At 38.6% G+C, this 20029-nt stretch overlaps 1 pseudogene; it reads right to left on the reverse strand.

Moving 5' to 3' along the window:
- Window positions 1–3813: 3813 nt before the first annotated feature.
- LOC101614407 lies at window positions 3814–4188 on the reverse strand (annotated as a pseudogene).
- Between the last annotated feature and the right edge of the window lie 15841 nt (window positions 4189–20029).

A 20029-nucleotide genomic window follows, 5' to 3' on the forward strand; every position in this document is an offset into this window, starting at 1 on the left:
ACTACATTCTTTTTTTAGCAACCAAGTATATCATTTTGGAGCAATAACTACTGAGAAGAGAGTTTGCAAGTTTCAAATCACTGCTGCTCAGCAGCCATCTAACAGTGTTTATGCATCTTTATGTTAGCATGATAAATACTTTGCTCACTCATTTATTTTACTAGGCTACCTTAAAATTATACACTTATACTTAAATTCTAAATACAACTTTCCAGTCTTTTAAAGGAGCAGATTATGTATGGAATGTTGAAAATGCAATTCAGAGCTTGAAAAAAGTGTAACAATATATAATGACAAAATGAGAAGGAAAAAAAAAATTAGATTCATAGCCCCCAAGGAAATCAATGGGGTTGATAACTAAATAATTAGAATTGGGACTTTGTGAACATCTTTATTAACCTTATATTAATTTTCAAAGTGAGGATAAAAAATGGGAAGGCTTTTTCCCAGACGTTACTTTGAACTATGAACAAATAAATGAAATCATAATAAAGGTGATACTCATTTAACATATAACTAAATCAAACTTTACGGTTCCTTTGAATCAAATGTCTAAAGTGTGATTAAATTGTCTTTGAGGATAGTGACTCCCATGAGTATCCCCTTTTTTTTTTTAATATTTTTTGTTCAATTTTTATTTATTTATTTGAGAGTGACAGACAGAGAGAAAGACAGATAGAGGGAGAGAGAGAGAATGGGCGCACCAGGGCTTCCAGCCACTGCAAACGAACTCCAGACGCGTGCGCCCCCTTGTGCATCTGGCTAACGTGGGACCTGGGGAACCGAGCCTCGAACCAGGGTCCTTAGGCTTCACAGGCAAGTGCTTATCCGCTAAGCCATCTCTCCAGCCCGAGTATCCCCTTTTAAGATGAATAGATTATGTTGTATTTTGATAGACATAATAGTCATAGATATGGTGGGAGGAAAGCAATGCATACATGTGTGCAATTATATGTACATATCTACATGTAAACATATATGTCAACATGAATAAATCATATCAAGTGATTAATATTAAACCTTTAATCTAATATCACTATTCATTCTTTTAGGGATTTGAAAGATAAAGGAATAAGGCATATGTTTCTTTTTTCAAAAAAAAAATTATTTATTTATTTGACAGAATAAGAGGGAAAGAGAGAGAAAGAAAGATAGTGAATGGGCCTACCAGGGCCTCCAGCCACTGTAAGCAAACTCCAGACGTGTGCAAACCCTCTATACATCTGGCTAACATTGATCCTGGGAAATTGAATCTGGGTCCTTTGACTTTGTAGATAAATGCCTTAACCTCTAAGCCATCCCTCCATTCCATCTTCTTGAAACGTTTTATTTTTATTTATGTATTTATGAGAGAGAGAATGAGAATGGGCATGACAGAGCCTGTAGCCACTGCAAATAAACTGCAGACACATGTGCCACCCTGTGCATCTGGCTTACATGCATTCTGGGAAGTCAAGCCTAGGTCTTTAGGCCTTAAACATTAAGTCATCTCTCCAGGAGCTTCTGTGTTTAAAGGATGAAAGGCTAATTTCTTACAAGTCACAAAACCTGACCACAATAGTTGAGCTACTGACAAGAAAGAATTCCAAGAGGGGTCATAACTTTCTAAGCCACTGGAATGGGTCTGGTTATCTGCTAGAGTAGCCATCAATAAGTAAGAACTGAGGGAGCCATTCACTGTGTGGTCTCCCACTAGTTCTCTAGGTGTTTCGCTTTTCCTCCCGAGAACTCCACCAGTGTCCTAAAGCACCTGACTCCCACCCAAAACTTCACTCCACTCCAGTGAACCTAACTCAAGCTCCAAAGATGGCCCGAGCCACTGGGGAGGGGATGCGGAAGTCAGCAATGTTTGGCCAGGTCAAAAGTGAAACTTCACTAGCCCAGTAAAAGCCACAGCTTGCAATGGAAATCCCAGCCGCTCTGGGATCGCTGGGCACCGAGGCTGGAGGACAAGAGGCGGGTGGGTGTGTGGCTGGCAGGGCAAGTAGAGGTAGAAAACCCAGCAGGTCAGAAATGGGATGGCGGTGGGTCCAACACCTCAGCCTCCTAACTCCAGGGCAGACATTTCCCCCAGTCTCAGCTCGCTCCTCTTCTAGACCTGGCTTGGATCACTGCTCTGTCCTCCCCACCTCAGCCTGCCAGGGTCCAACCTGTCCCTTGCCATGTCTCCCCTGGCCTGACTATTCCATTGGAGGAATATGGCCCACCACCTGCACTGCAGATGGCTTCATTAGCTACCCTTCTCACCCCAAGCTATTCCTTGATGTCTGAGCCCCCACGTAGGCATATGCTGCTAAAAAAGAAGTGTTCCCTGCAGCTCTGCCATTGAGGTTCTAGAGAATGGATTAGGTAGAAATGCTTTTTTAAAGGAATGCCTATATCCTAGCCCAGAAGCCAGAGCTCTGTGCTGCTCACAGGTGGCTCAAGCATGAAGGCTAAGCCAGGGACAGCTGCCCACTCATCACCCAGGAAGCCCTCAGTCACGTTGTAGTCAGATGGATTAGGCTGCACATACAGTGGTGGGATGAGACATCTAAGTGAGCTCACAGGCACAAACACAAGGGCCGATGTATGCTGCGGAAGTGTGGGATCCCCTGAGAGCTGCCAATCCCTCACTTGTGAGAGCCGACCTGGACGTGGGTCCCCACCCCTGCCCCAGGCCTAGCTGGCAGAGAGCGTGGGGTGGGGAGCTCCTGTGTGAATAAATGCACATGTCTGCACTAGAAAGGACTTCCCGACAAGCCAGGCCAGAGGACTTAAGTATACTGAGTCCCCAGGAGGAAAGTGAACCCTGCTACCGCCGGCGGGCAGTTATGGGAGAGGAAAAAGGAAGAGACGCTGGCTCACGTGGGGAGAGGAGGAAAGGTGATGCCCTTCCTCTTCGCTCCAGTGCAGAAAATACTGAATGAAACAACAGGACCTTTTGCTTCCTATCCTGGGCCAAGGGGGTGTCAGAGGGATGGTCACCATGGGCTCTAGTGTGGCCAGGGACCAGAGCAATTTCACCAAAGCCTGTGCTAAAGGGGCATACTGGGCATGCTCAAAAGACTAAAAGGGCAAGAAACTGCTCTGCTACTGACATCTGGCAGCTCTCAGGACTCATCCTGACTCGTCCTTCACCAGCTCCTGAGCAGGTACCGTAGCTTCCTCACAGTAACTGCCATGGGTGCGCACTGCTATTTCACAAAGCCTAAAGGAGAGAAAGGGAGGGATGCTGCTCCCACCCATCATAAACCAAGTAGAAATCACCCCGGCTGGTCAGGCGTGAGAACGCAGAACTGACCTCTCTTCCTTTCAGTACACACCGACAGAACTTAGGGGACCCCCTACGAGGAACAACCCAGGCTGGACTAGTCAAAGACCCTCCGTGGCTTTGCTTCAGCTCTTGAAGACGGTCGTTATGGAACCAGTCCCACAGGCTCTATATGGTACTTTACAAAATCAGCAAAAAGTTTAAAGCACATGCTTCTGGGGCCTATTTACAGTTCACAGGTTGGTTAGTACAGATGTCACAGTAGTAGCTCCCTCCGCCCAGAACAGGCTCAGCTAAACATTCAAGTAACAAAAGCGCTAGGGGACCACGAGCCCCAGCAAGGTCAGGCCTGCCTACTGCCTGCAATGGGCAGCCCCACCAGGAGGCCAATGGGGATAGCCCAGGACAGCGGACCTGGAGCAGCGCATGCAATGATGAAGCCCGCAGAGGCCATGCCAGCAAGTGCCCACCCTTCCTCTTACACAGCGGCATGCCTGCTTCAGCCCTCCCAGTGCCTCTGGGCTGGCTGTCAAAAGGACCCGGGGCTTTGCAAGCCCCAATTAGACGTGCACTTCTGGGCCATTGGCGGTCATCAGTTTGGCCTTTCTCTCCACACACGGTCCCTTAGCCAAGTACTGCACCAACAGGAAGGGCTCCTTGGTCTCGCCATCGTCCACGATGCTCTCCCCATCCTCTGACTGGCTGATGCGCTGGAGCCTCAGGTAGCACCAGCAGCCGAGGATCAACGCCCCCAAGGCGGCAATCACCATGAGGATGACGATGACAGTGACCACCCCGTGGTGGGACTGTGGTCCATAATAGACATGGTCAGCGCTTGGAAGGGCTTCCTTGGCCAGAAGCTAGGGGTGGATGGCTCAGTGAGGCTGGAACTTGGGCTGGAGACAACAGTCCATGACGCGGCCCGCAGCCCCGCGTGATCGCCCCACAGCAGCTCCGCTGCCCAGCTCCACCGGCCCGCCAGACAGCCAGCCCGGTCCAGCCGCCGCGCCCAAACATATGTTTCTTAAATGAGGCCATAAAGCTTATAACTATAAGACTGTGGTTAGAATGAATGTAGTTATAATATAAAAATTCCCAGAAAACTTAGAGTGAAATAATCATCCTTACTGTGGTAATAAGAGTTTTCCTGAAATATTTATTGACAATTTCATTATTGACCATATAAAAAAGGATAATCATTACAATATTGAGCAGAACTATCCAAATTACTAATTATGCTGTTGGGATGAGAGAATTTAGATATTTTCATAAATTGGCAGCATCACAAAATGTATTTACAATTTTTTCCCTCATGTTCCTGTAAAGTTACTGTTCTATAAATAATTAGTTCCAAAAATAGGATTGCTACAAATGAGAAATTTAAAGTTTCATTTGCAAATATGCTTTTGGCCAGCTTCTAACATCTAGGAAAATCAGGATATAAAAATCATTGAATCCCATGTTTCCTAAATATATTGTAATTATCTGAGTTTTCCATAGCTGGAATAAAGAGATCTTTTTCTAATGCACTTAGCAAATATAGCTGACAGGATAATAGAGAGCCTCCACACTGTTAGAGTTAGTATATTGTCATAATGTGAATATTTTATAATGAAAGTGATTTGTAAATCTTTAAAGTTCTTTTTAACCCTTACACTTATAAAATATGCAATATTATTTTAGAACAGAGTTGTGAGAGATGCCAGAATTCAATTGATCAAAATTACTTAGATTAGAATGGGTCCTGGACTATGACACCTCTTGATCTAAATCCCATATTTCACATGATGATGTACGACAGTTAAGATAGGAATCTTGAAATTTGTCACATCATTTTGTAGATAAGATATTAAGATCTCAGGTTATTTCATAGCTTGTCCAAAGCGACATATATAAAAGGAGAAATAAAATTAGGCTTTATACATCAAGTGCTTTCTTAGACTTTTGATGTCTTAATTAGGCTATATTGATTACATAATGATTTATTTTGAAAGCGCAGATTTATCATCAGGATAGCTACACACAGACAATGAAATCTCAACTAAATATTGTTCAGAAACATAATGTAACAACCAAATAACATTTGATTCTGCCCTTACTTTAAAGTGGAAAAAAAAAAGAATGAACAACTAAATTAATTGCATACAGACATTTTCACAAATTTATTTTATACTAATAGAAAAAAATCAGTTATTTAAAATTAATCAAATTGAGATTATTGATGGGAAAGTTAAATGTCTGTATTCTTCAGGATGGTGCTACATATACTCCAAAATATGGGAAGTAGAGAAATATTTGTCATTCGGCATTTCTCACCTAAGAAGTAAAATTAGTATACCGAGAGCTTTATATTTAATCTGTACTTTCCATACTATCTTAGTTTTTAAAATCAAATCCTACCTGCACTGACAGAGAAACTGAGTTTTAGAGAAGAATAAAGCATATACCAAAACTACAAAGCTAAAGGGATAGACTAAAAACAGCCCATCTCCAATCACCTCCTTTCCAAACATCTGTCTTATGACCCTGTGGGACAAAGGAGATAGTGTATGATATTTTATTTTATCTTTTGAAAAAATATTCTTTTTTATTTTTATTTTATTTTTTGAGGTAGGATCTCTGTCTAGTCCAGGATGATCTGGAACCATCTACAGGCTTTTTTGTTAATTTATTTATTTATTCACTTATAAGAAAATGAATATGGGCACACCATGGTCTCTAGCCATTCCAACAAACTCCAGATGCATGCACCACCACGTGTACCTGGCTTAAGTGAATTCCTGGGAATCAAATTTGGGTCGTTAGGCATTGTAGAAAAGCACCTTAGCTGCTGAGCCACCTCTTCAACCCTGGAAAAAACTAAATGTTCAATGAGAAAATATATTTTTAATGCAAAAGACAGTTTACATACTAAAATTATGTCCTGAAAGAAACTTGGGATAGATATTGGTCATTTTCACCCAGTTGCCCACGTAGCAGCTTCTGGCACTAGACACACTGACTGTCTGGGGACTGACTCTTCCAGCTTCTAGCCATGTCATTCTATTTCACATGTCATCTGCATATGGTGTCTTCAGCAGTAGAGTCTTACCACTAACCTTTGGTGGGTTATCAAGTACTCTGACAGAAATCTGTCTTTCTTTTAGGAAACTTTGTAGGTCTCTATGATCAAAAGATCATTGTGGGGCTGGAGAGATGGCTTAGCAGTTAAGTGCTTGCCAGTAAAGCCTAAGGACCATGGTTCAAGGCTTGATTCCCCAGGACCCACGTTAGCCAGATGCACAAGGGGGTACACATATCTGATATTCGTTTGCAGTGGCTGGAGGCTCTGGTGCACCCATTCTCTCTCTCTCTCTCTCTGCCTCTTTCTTTCTCTGTCTCTCTCAAATAAATAAATAAAAATGAACAAATAAAATTAAAAAAATAAAATAAAAAGCTCACTGTGGATAATAGCCACATACTGGTACTGGGAGTTACAGGTCAGTGCCCACTAAAAAAAGGAAGAAAAAGATAATTATTATAAATGAGTTGCAGAGAAGAGAGAGGGAGTGAAACTGTAGAAAATTAAGATCAGTCTTCATCCTACACTCTCCAGTCTCTTGTGGCTCAGATGTTCCCTCTAAGGCCCTGGTGAGATTCAGCCATTTGGTCTGCCTTTCAGGTTGTAGAATTTTATAGTACCATTGACATTTGGGTCTAGATTTGTGTTTCCTACCCCATCCCTTTCCCTCCCCACCAATCCTATTGTCTGGTACTCAAGATGCTTTCTGGGTATGTAAGGCATCTTGGGTAGATTCAGGTTAGGTACAGTAGATGAATAAGACTATGTGGTGATTTTCTTTCTGTGATTGGGTTAAGTTCACTGAGAATGATCTGTTCCAGGTTAAACCATTTTTCCTCAAATTTCATTGTGTCATTTTTTTTTTTCTTACTGATGTGTAGAATTCCATTGTGTAGATATACCACATCTTAGTTATGCATTCTTCTAGTGATGGACACCTGGGTTGATTCTAGCTATTAGCTATTATGAATTGAGCTGCTAAAAACATGGTTGAGCAAGTCTCTCTGGCCTGTGGTTTAAATGCTTTAGGGTAGATGCCCAGTAAGGGAATAATTGTGTCTATTGGTATCTCTGTAGTCAGCTTTTTCAGGAGTCTCCATATTGCTTTCCAAAGTGGCTGTACCATCTTACATTCCCACCAACAGTGGATGAGTGTTCCTAGTTCTCCACATTCTCGCCAGCATTTAATTTCATTTGATTTTTTGATGTTTGCTCTCTTTACTGGGGTAAGGTGGAATCTCATAGTTGTTTTAATTTGCATTTCCATGAGGATTAGGGACAATGAACATTTTCTTAAGTGTGTGTTTGCCATTTGTATTTCTTCCTCTGTGAACTGCCTGTTCAGCTTTTTGCCCCATTTTGTGAGTGGGTTGTTTGACTTTTTATTGTTTAGATTTTTGTAGATTCTAGAGATTAGGCCTCTGTCAGTTAGATAACTAGCAAATATTTTCTCCCATTCTGTGGGTAATATATTGGCTTTGCTTATTATATGCTTGTATGTAAAGAAACTCTTCAGATTCATGTGATACCTTTGGTTGAGTGACTGTATAAGATCGTGAGCTACTGGGGATTTGCTCAGAAAGTCTTTTTCCATTCCTATATCATTGAAAGTTCTTCCTATATTTTCTTCCAGTAGTAGCTGAGTTTCTGGTCTTATATTGAGGTCTTTGATCCATTTGGACTTGAGTGTAGTACAATACTAATTAATAAAAAAATGCAAAAAAAAAAAAAAACAGAAACATGGAATAGATTGATTATATAATTTTGGAAGGTAAGTACTTAAAAGCAATCATATTCGAGTGGTTTTGTGGTTTCTGAAAAAATTAATTATTAAAATATGTATTTTTTGTTAAAGTTTTCACTCATTAGAAGCTCAGTATCTTCACATTTTTTATTATTAATTAGTTTTGTACTCAGTGAATACAGTCAATTTGGTACCATTGTTAGGCTCATCCATGTCCTACCCCCTCCCCCTGGCTCCTCCTTGTTGAGGTATATGGGTCATGCACTCTGGAGTTAGCCCACAGTTATGGGTAGGATAAATGTCTCTGCATATCATGACCCAATATGTGGCTCTCCACCACAAAATTTCCCTGAGCCATGTTGGGTTCATTTTTGGACTGCTTCAGTGATGAGGTGTTGGGAGACTCTGAGGCTCTGGATATCTGATTTGGTAGGAGTTGATTTTTCTCTGTGTTAATTTCCTTCACCCTTGTGCTGGTACCTGGTTCACCAAGAAAACTGCACTCTTGCTTGTTTTGCCAATTTTTCTTAGTTTCAACCAGGGCCCTTATGAGGTATGATGGAGTGGCTCTCTCCTTAGGATTTACATCTATCTGAAAAAGAGAAGCAGATTCTCCAACAGAGAGTAAGTTAGCACCAGACAAATGAGATAAGCCTTACTTTTTTTAACAGAGAATTTAATAGGTAAGGGACCTCTTGTAGCCCATGATTGGTGGGAGCTTGATAATGGAGAGCCAGCTTATATTTGGATACAGTTCTGACTTGTGTCCCATTTCCAGCTATGGGTCACATACCACTGAGGGGATCAGTTAGCCAAACCAAGAGTAGTTGGTTTCCCACCATGGCTGTGCACCAGTATTGCACTTGTATGATTATCACAACAGGTTATTTACTGTTAAGTAGGTTAGACCATGAGTTGCTTACAATATTTGTTTTATGATCATAGAAAGCACATTATCATTTTCTGGCCATCTGGAAGTCTTACTTTGTTCTCCCTAATACTTTCTGTACTTCCTCCCTAAGCAGAAAGACTGTGTCACCCATATCTAGGTTTTGCTGAAATTCGCTTCCTGGAGACAGCACCAAGATGGTTTGCATGTTTTTCTAAATTTCCATATTCTGCCCCATCAAGTGTTCTCTAAAACACTTTGGTGGCACTTTCTCATCCCTTTTGTTTTCATGTAGCTGTAATGATTCTTTCAGTCCTTTCCAGTCATGGAAACCCCTGAATGTCTTACCATTCCTCACTGGATCTTTTCATGTGCTTCATTTCAGTGGGTCCTGTCATTAACATGTCTTTAGTCTGACTTGTCCCCTGCTCTATTATATGGCTCATACATGCACAAGCATGAAATGTAAGAGAAGAATATCAGGAGGCACACTACCCTTGTGTACAGAACTGAAGAACAGGTAAAGCATGCCACCCTACCCCTTTGGAGGTCACATTCCGGTGGGGAATATTCAAACACATTATGCAAGCTAGTGATCTTGCACAGGAAGAGGTCAGGGATTATGCCCTTTGATGGGCTTTCTAAGCAGGACCTCAATGAAAATTCAACATTAGAAAAATGTTGCATAGATATGTGGAATAAGAATACTTGTTAGGGACTGAATTTAATATTTTTGCAAAATGGGTTTATATGTAACCAATGATTGTACTTTGTTTACTCAAGACTATGTTTTTTGTAGTTCATTTCTAAAGAGAAATCTTCCTTAACATAGAATTCTAGATGATATAGAAACTATGTAGAAGATAGCAACTTATTAAACTTATTGTTTCCCTGTATGTATTATTTTATTTCAGGGTCTGTCTGTTTTTCTTAACAGGTTGAGTAGGTATGCCTTGGTGACTCTCTGCTTATTGTCCACTAATTTTGATGTGTAGTCTTTACTTCTATACATTATTGTTTTGCATCAGATTTCAAACACTTCTGTTGTTACTGATGAAAATGTAAACTAACAGTTGTGTGAAATAATAAAATGTTTCCTCAAAATTTAAAGATAAAGTTGTCCTATGAGCCATCAATTCTACTTGCATACATATAACCAATAGAAAAGGAAGTGTAGAAATGTGGACTTAAGGATTAATAAAACCAGGTTCATAGATGCAATATTCATAATGGTCATATGGTGTGTACAACCATAACCACCTCTCTCTCTCTCTTTTCCTCTGCTTCACACACAGATTTGAAAGAAACCAGACAAAAAAGTACAAAATTGTAGAGGCCCTGGTACACTTATTCTCTCTCTCTCATATAAATAAATAAAAACATTTTAATAAAAACATTATTTCAATTACAAAAAAATTGTGTAGGGATGACTGAGGTCTTCATGACCCCAAAGTGAATCCCATAACCCCACTGATGTGGGACCCAGGGAAGTGGGACATGATAAAAGATTATAATCTATAATAAATATAGAACAAATTAAAAAGGTAAAAAAGAGACTCTGGAGGAGGGGGGAGAGAATTAATATTAAAAAAATACATACAAGACACACACAATCACAATAAAGACTGAGATACTTTGTTGTGTGGAGCATTTTTGTATTCCAGGGTATATGTACAAGAAAATCCTGTGTACTGGATTAATTTGGATGAATTTAAAAACCTGAAAAGTATAGAAATATCAATGGCCACATACAGCATAGTAATCTTAAGAATTTCAGATAACTTGTCTTCCAGCACATTTTTCTGAAATTAGCATATGATTTGCTGAAAAATCTAGAAGCAAATGATTGTATATTTTTGTTAGATCCTTGGAAACAATAACACTTTAAAAATATTTTATTTTTATTTATTTATTTGAGAGAGAGAGAGAGAGATCAGAATTAGGCAGGCAGACAGAGAGAATGGGCCCTCCAGGGCTTTCAGCCACTGCAGACGAACTCCAGATGTGTGCGCCCCCTTGTGCATATGGCTAATGTGGGTACTGGGGAATTGAGCCTCGAACCAGGGTCCTTAGGCTTCACAGGCAAGTGCTTAACCATTAAACCATCTCTCCAGGCCAAGGAAACACTAACACTTTATTTAACTCTAGTGAGTACTAAGACGTGGGAGGGAGATCAGTAGACTGCTTGCCTTGCAAGCATGAGGACCAGTATGTGGAAAACCCATGTAAATGCCAAGCAGTGTGGTCTCGAGAAATGGAGATAGGCAAATTGTTGGAGCTAACTAGTCAGCCAATCTAGGCTAATTGGCAAGTTCCAAGTGAATGAGAGAATGCTACTCAAGGCTGTCTCCATAAGCACATGCCCACATGAACACATACATGCAGACCACATACAATGATAAATAAGAGGAAACAGTGGAATAAACTGATCTCAGAGAACCTATGTGTACTCATTTTGCTGAGCCCTTTGTGTTGGGGATACCTGCTGTCATCTTTATCCTCCACTGGCCTGTACTCTAGGGGTAGTACAGGTAGCAACTGTTAACCAAAGGAAACATAGCAGTGAGAAATTCATCTACATATATAATACACATTGTATTATTTATTTCATTTCCCATTCTTCTCTGGAAACTCATCTATTAATGCCTTCTTTATGGATCTCTAGTAAGGATATACAAATTTTTAAGATGTTCATTTAAACTCAATTAAAATATTGCCATTTTCTAAATTCATTTATGCAGGGAAAATAAAAATGATTTGGGCCCAATCTTTGCTCCTGTCCTCCTTCTGTCTTTGAGGAAATCAGTTCCAATCTGATACTAGCATAAAAGTCAAAAAAATAACTTGATGAAGAGCAGTTAGGTCATAGACACTCTAGCAAATATTTGTAAAGTTTTTACTGAATAAATGCTAAGTTGAAAGAGACAGCCAAGAACAATCATCTTATGAATCTGCATTCAGTCACCTTGCCAGTACACTGCAAGACTTTCTATTGCACACTTCGATAATTATTGAGTAGGTTAACTGTACATTGTCTAAAAGGCATTGCTGAAGACACAGAGTTGCCCAAGTTTCCCTAAATCAGTATTTAAAGTCTAAATTTACGCCTAACAGATCCAAATTTAACAAATTCATTCTAATAAGCCTATATTTTGTGAAGTGACTAAAAATATTATGTCATTAATTTGATTTTAAACAATTTAAGCAAGCTGAAAATTAAATTTTATAAAAAGCTTTGTACAAAATTAGATTTTCAATGTGTAATTTATAAAAGGAATGCATTTTTAAAAGTATTATTATTATTTATAAGTTGACTGGCACTTCTGGCGATTGAAACCCAGGATGTCACACAATTTTTTAATGTTTATTGTTATTATTTTGTATGGATACATCATGTGTTGGCACCTTATTTTCCACCATATCTGCCTCCATTCCACACTTCTTTGTAGAGTTGCAGGTATTCCCCATGGTGTTATAGCTTATGCCTTGTGGGAGGAGCAGTCATTTTGGGGGGAAGTGAGTGCCTCTGGGCATGACTCAACCTGTGGCTCTTGCAGTCTTTCAGGCCCCTATTCAGCAAAATTTCCTAGCCATGGTGGGTAAGTTTTAAGTCTACTTCAGTGATGAGCCTTTAGGAGCATCTGGACCTCTACTTTGGTAGGTGTTGAATATTCAGGGTCTGTCTCCTACACCCTGGTGCTGATTATCAGGTTCATCACAGAAGCAGCACTCTTTCTTATCTCTACAGTTTCTGTGTGGATTCATCTGTGGTTTGGCTGAAGTGCAAAGGGTAGTTTATCTCCTGTAGTCTCATTAACTTCTAAGAAAGAACAGATTATCCAAATGATAGTGAAGTCAGTGTAATTTTAATGGGATAAGCATTATTAATTTAGGGAGAATTTGCTGTATGTAAGCTATCTTTTCACAAAAGACTAGTGACAGCATGACACTGGAGAACATAAACTTTGTCTCTGCAAGATTATGATATGGTTCCCAATTCCAGATATGAGTTCCTTTACCATCCGCAGATCTCTTAGCCCATCAGAAAGCTATTGATTACCCACTGAGGCTGTGTGCCACTATTGCACTGGCATGTACATCATGTCAGGGTGTTTGCTTCTGACCAAATCTAGACTCAGAGGAGAATGCATTTTTAATGCATTCTAGGAAAACCCACCCATAGAAGTCATAGTTACAGGAAGAAAACAAGAATTTTAAATGTGTTCATATTAAGTACAACTTTTCTAATTACAAGTATATGTATTTACATTTATATGTGCATATGTATGTATTTATGTATGTATGTATATGTGTGTTTGTAGAGTGAGTCTAGGTAGCCATGGTGAGCTTCCATCTCCTGACCATTCTGGCTCAGTTTCCCAAACCTTGGGACTATGACTTAGCACATTCATCCCTGGCTTTCATTGTCATATTTTACAACCAATAAACAAAGGAAAAGAAGGACTGATGTTGTAATATAATGCTCCTAGCAAGAAAACTTCTCAGCCCAGTATCAGAGCAGATGCATCTTGTTGCCAGTCTTTGTGTTCACTAACTACACAATTCATGCTTTATCTTAATTATATAAATCTATATTTGCAGGTACAGGGAGGAGTATGGATGACATTCATTTCAGAACAAAGCAGAAGGTTATAACACCTGACATTTGTTTACTGTCAAATTAAATTCAAGGATGAAACTAAAGAAAATATTTTAAAAATTAAATTAATAATTGAGTGGCTGGAGAGATGGTTTAGCAATTAAGGCACTTGTCTGAGAAGCCAAAGGACCAATGTTTGAATCCCCAGTACCCACATAAGCCAGATGCACAAGGGGCACACGCATCTTGAGTTGGTTTGCAGTGGCTGGAGGCCTTGGCATGCCCATTCTCTCTCTCTCACTCTCTCCTTATTTCTGTACCTCTCTCATGTAAACAAAAATAAAATATTAAAAACAATTGACATTTTAGCACTAAACATTAAGAATAATGGAAAATGGATTTAAATATTTTTCAAAAGAATTGAAGCAAAATGTTATTTCTGTCTCATATACAAGTGATCTCTTCTTACATACATGCTTACACAGAAATGTACCTAATATAGACCATAGACCTCATACAAGTAACAGAAAATGTCAGTCTGTTTTCATATGCTTTAACTTACTTGTCATAGGGAACCCTATGTAGCATCACATGGCATCAGTTTCTGGGTAATGGTCTGAAGTCCCATGTGTCATCCAACACAAGCCATATACTACCTACACACACACAAAAATTGTAACTTCCTTCTTATAAGGCTTTTATACTGACAACTTCTATAAATAGGAAAAATAGACCATGATCATAATCCACTCCCACCACCCTCACTTTTCACCCTCCCAAACCTCCTATCTGCTGAGTCCTTTCTTCTTTCCAATTAGTCTGTCTTCTATTCTGATATCACTTATCACTAACTTCTTTATTCTCCTTGGAAATTTCCAAGTGTATACGAATTTAAATGAATGGTATACAAACAATAACACCCTCATCCATATCATAGGCTTCTTCAGGACTAATGATTTATTTCATACATTTCATGTAGATAAATGTGTAATTTTATGCCACAAAGTAATTATACATCAAATTGAATATGATTTGTGATATGTTCAGCAAAAGTTTAATAAGTCATATTCCATTTCACTCAATTCTCTTTCCTTTATTCTTAACATATTCATGTATGTAAGCCTCATACCTACAATAGTGTGTTTATCTCACTGGTAATTTTTAGATATTATTAGTGCTGGAGCAAGAGTTCATGGAATTTGTATACTATTTTGAGATACATGGCATTATTAATTCCAAGACTATTTCTTAAAGACTATTTCATTCTACAAATAGAATATTTACAAAATTGTTTAAGAATTGGCCAAAAAAAAAAATAGAAATCTTTTGTATTTCAGTCACTTTTAATCACCTAACAGCATAAGAGACCTAAGATTTTCTCAAAATACAAAGTCCATTTGCTGTCACAATGAAGACTCTGAATCATCTTCCAAGTCAAATTGACTTTTAATAAATTAATACTGATTCATCTTATGAGTTGACTATCATATATCTTAGGTGAAGTTTAAGCTGTTTATACTTTAACGCATTACAAATAAAATAAGCAAATTAATTTTGATATTTCTTCATAAGAACTTCATATTATTTTCCAGTAAACATGGGTACATTATTATAATGTTAAAATATAATTTTTAGTTTTTCATACCTCATGGATTTGAAAGTTAATGTCTTTTTCTAATGTTAATATATACTCAGTATGCAGTCAATGTGAAATAAAAGTGTAACAGTTTTAAAAACAAAACCTTTGGGGATTTCCCAATGTGTTATATTATCTGCTTGTTCCTCTCTTTCTGGAATAATCTAAGCAAATTAAATCAGGTAGCTGAAAGGTTCCTCTGCTCAAATGTCTGACTTCCATTCTGGCACCATGACACTGGACTCTCCACTGATTTCTAAATTGCTTTATTGTGTAATTTGGGAGGAATAGAATCTATAATCAGAGGCAGCTGGTTGAAACAGGTGTTGCAGAAAATTATAATCCTATTTTGATTAATCCTGTTTTTTACAGCCGCCCTCCAGTTATGCATGACAGGTATCCAAATAATCAAGCACAGCTTTTATCGTAGCAATCATGGTTACTGTCAAGAGAAACATCAGCAACTGCTGGAGCAGTGATGCTAAAATAGTGTTTGCCTCATGAAGTCAACTTTTGTAATTCCATTATTTCTTCAATTTTCTGGGGAAAGTGTGTTTGTGTTTGTGTGTGTATGTGTGTGTGTAAAATTCAATACAAAGGCTGTGTATTTTCTGTTCATGACAGTGGTTTTAAAGGAGCCATATACTCAAAATTTCCAACACAGAGTAATTTTAAAAGTCAGCTTTGTATGAACACCTCCATGGTACTCAGTTTATGCAGCACCTGGAATTATAAGTGTATCTGGAACAAGGCATCATAGTGCTGTAATCAAATCACTGGCATTTCCCCTGGTGTGTCCACGTGCTAAGAACCCTGCTCTCTCTCTGCTCCCACTTTCACAGCAGACAGAAGTCAGCACACTGACTCACACTTAGCTCTCAGGCTCTGAAGCAATTGTTCTGCTGCTGTGTTTATATTAGATCATAAGCAATTCTGCACAAATGAAATTAGTCCACTGAGAAATACTAAGATCTAGAAGTATTTCTACAGTTTGCAAATCAAATTCAGTTAAATAAATCAATAATTAGGAGAAAAACATAAGAGTCTTCTTAATGGGCACAAGGTGATATTTACTGGACTTTGCCTTACCTATTGAGAAATGTTGGACCTAGTTTTCCTTGTCTTAGTTGTATTTCCCTTCAACTCCCCTACTTAAATTTCTCCAATGACATCTAGGGTTTCTTATTTCATATGAGTACAGTTTAAATCTCACAGGGTTTTGTTTTATTAATAGTAACACTTTGTGTGAATGAGAGAATGACATGTTGAAGCTAATAGAGCAGTTTAATCTCTCCCTTTGATAGTTTCATGTTGGACTTGTATATATTACAACTCTCAATTTTTCCTTATTTTTCAATCAAATTTTTAAAATTACTAATGGTTTTATTTTATTTTTATGGTTTTTTTTGTTTTGTTTTTTTTTTTTACTTTAAATCTGTTAAACCTATGACTCATCTTGTTCCCTTTCTCCATTTACATGGAAAGTCTTTTCTCTGAACAAACTTTTAGTCAATTCATGCCATTAGTGGTTAAGTGAGCTCCTTATAAGGACTGTATCTTTGGGCTTTCTTAATTATTCCATTGTGCCTCTTTGTGCTTATATATAAGAACTTCAATCATTCATATTTCAGGACCTTCTTGAGAGGCATGCCTTGCTAACTTACATTTTGATTGTGACATACTTGTCTTCTAGGTCCTTTATTGGCTCTGTTTCTGACTTTCCTGACTATTTTAATTGTAACAACAATTATAGGTATTTTTTATTATTATTATTTTCCTCATCATGGTTATCACTGGTTTTACTGAAAATGATCCCAGGGCTAGAGAGGAGGCTTAGTCAATAAGGCATTTTCTGAGAAGCCTAAGGACTCATGTGCAACTCTCCAGGTCCCACATAAACCAGACACATAGTGATGCCATCATGCAAACTCTCACATGTACACAGGGGCACACATGTGTGGAGTTCAGGTGAAGTGGCTGAAGGCCCTGGAATGACAGTTCTTATTCTCTCTCTGTCTCACTCTTGCTGTCTTGCATAAAAATAAGGAAAGTCTTTTGTGATCTCCTCCAATTAAAAAAAGAAAGAAAGAAAGAAAGAAAGAAAGAAAGAAAGAAAGAAAGAAAGAAAGAAAGAAAATGCTCTCATAGTATAAATGAGATAGGACATTTTAAACTAATATCAAGTTCAAGATATTAGTTCTCATCATACAATACTCCAATATACCTTAATACTCCATTATCAGCATTAGACAGATCATCAAAACAGAAAATCAACAGGGAAGTGAGAGAACGCAAAAAAAAAAAAAAAAGCATATAACAATTAGCATTGTGATCTGATGTCATGCAGAGAATTATGTCAATCTTCCTAAATATGCTATTTTGCTAGAAATTAACAACAAAGGACCCACCACAAATCCCATCAGCTCCTGGAAACTGAACAGCACACTTTTAAAAAATAAATGGGTAGTGGACAAAATAAAAAATGAAATTGAAAAATTTCTAGAAATGAATAATAAGGAGAACGCATTGTGCCAAAACTTATGGGAGGACTTCAGTTAAGACAGCAGCATAGGAACCACGACAACGCAGCCTAATGGTGAAAAAGCCAAAGAACCCCCCCCCCCAAAATACACACTTTTACTAAAAAGTGAGGTGTATAAGAAAGTAAAATGGCAGCAGAGAAGTAGGAGAAACCCAGAGCCCATGCAGGCAGGCTGAAGCAGTTCCAGCAGCGGCAGCCCTGGCTCTGGCAGCAGAAGCGGTGGTGGAAGCGGCAGCTTCAGCTCAGGAAGCAACAGCACTAGCTCTGGCACCAGCAACAGTGGCTCCAGCAGTGGCAGACCCAGCAGCGGCAGTTTCAGCAGCAGCAGCAGCAGCAGCAAAGGTTCCAGCAGCAGGGTGCCAATCTGCAGGGTCACAGTTGCCAAGCTTGGTTTACCCCACAGGAAAAGCCAGGGCCCACCTCCAGAAAACAGAACAGTAGCCCAGCAACCCAGCCAGCCTACGTGACTGAGACCAAAATCATCCAAAAAGGTAACTGGGATTGCACCAGGGAAGGGTCTCACTTGGTCACAAACTGACCTGGAACTCTCAAGAGACCAGAAATCTTAACCTCTTTGCTGATGGAGGATCTGGTTGTTATAATACCTACTCTTGCACAAATACTCAGTGCTGTTTTTTTGATTGAATGTGTACAGTGTTTAGTTAAATTTAGAATCTACCTGTATTTTGTTCCACTCAGCGTACTTGAATACTCCCATAGCAGGGAAACTCAACACCTAGGAACATCTTTGTAGGTACTCTGAGAGTGTTAACAGCCACACCTAACATCTTAATCTCCTACACTGAAGATATATAACATCAGATCAATTGATACAGCTAAGAATCCAGCTAACTAGAAGATCCAAGCATTAACTTAATCCAAGATGCAAATATATATATATATATTATAACACAAGAAACACCAAAAATCAAGACAATATAAATCCAACAAAAAGTATTAATGCATCAGAAATGACCACCAGTGAGAACGAGTTAGAGGAAATGCCTGAGAAAGATTTCAAAAGAATGATTGTAAATATGTTCAAAGAGGAAATCAAAGGAATCAAAGAAGACACAGGACACCAATTTAATGAAATAAAAAAGTCAATACAGGACATAAATAAGTAAATAGAAAATAATAAAGAAAAAAACAGTCAGGATTACTGGCAATAAAGAATATAGTTAATGAATGGGGGCTGGAGAGATGGCTTAGTGGTTAAGCACTTGCCTGTGAAGCCTAAGGACATCAGTTCGAGGCTCGGTTCCCCAGGTCCCACGTTAGCCAGATGCACAAGGGGGCACACGCATCTGGAGTTCGTTTGCAGAGGCTGGAAGCCCTGGCGCGCCCATTCCCTCTCTCTCCCTCTATCTGTCTTTCTCTCTGTGTCTGTTGCTCTCAAATAAATAAATAAATAAATAAATAAATAAATAAATAAATAAATAAATAAATAATATTTAAAAAAATATATAGTTAATGAAATTAAAAAAAAACTGTAGAAAATCTCAAGAGTAGAATGGATGAAGTAGAAGACAGAATATCTAAGCTAGAAGACCAGATGGCAGATCTAATACAGTCCAACAAAGAGAAAGACAAACTAATAGAAAAGGATGAACATGAATTTCAAGATATTTGGGTCATTAACACAAGAACTGAGGGCATAGTAGAAGGAGAAGAACTTCACTCCAAAGGCATAGTAGGCATCCTCAACAAAATCATAGAAGAAAACTTCCCCCAAATTGGGAAGTGGTGCCAGTGCAGATACAGGAAGCCTTTAGAACATCAGCCAGACAAAACCTGGAAAGAACCTCTCCTCGCCATATTATAATCAAACTACCAAACACACAATCCAAAGAAAAAAATATTGAAACCAGTTAGAGAGAAAAATCAAGTTACCTAGAAAGGCAAGCCCATCAGGATTACAGCAGATTATTCAACACAAACTTTAAAAGCCAGAAGGGCTTGGAGTGATGCCTTCCAAATTCTGCAAGATAATAACTGTTACTAAGGTTACTATATCCTGCAAAGCTATCCATTCAAATAGATGGAGAAATAAGGACATTCCATGACAAAAGCAGGCTAAAGGAGTATTTGAAGACAAAACCAGCTCTACAGAAAATACTTGAAAGAATCCTCCATGCCAAAGAGAAGGAAAAGCACACATATAAGGAACCTGGAAAAAACAAGAAATAATCAAATACAAGTTAACAGAAAAGAGCAAAGGTAGAACCAGAACCACAAAAAAATGTCAAACATAAATATGCACCTTTAAATAATATCACTTAGAATCAATGGCCTCAATGCCCC

The sequence above is a fragment of the Jaculus jaculus genome, chromosome 7, assembly GCF_020740685.1.
Source record: "Jaculus jaculus isolate mJacJac1 chromosome 7, mJacJac1.mat.Y.cur, whole genome shotgun sequence".
Taxonomy (NCBI): Eukaryota; Metazoa; Chordata; class Mammalia; order Rodentia; family Dipodidae; genus Jaculus; species Jaculus jaculus.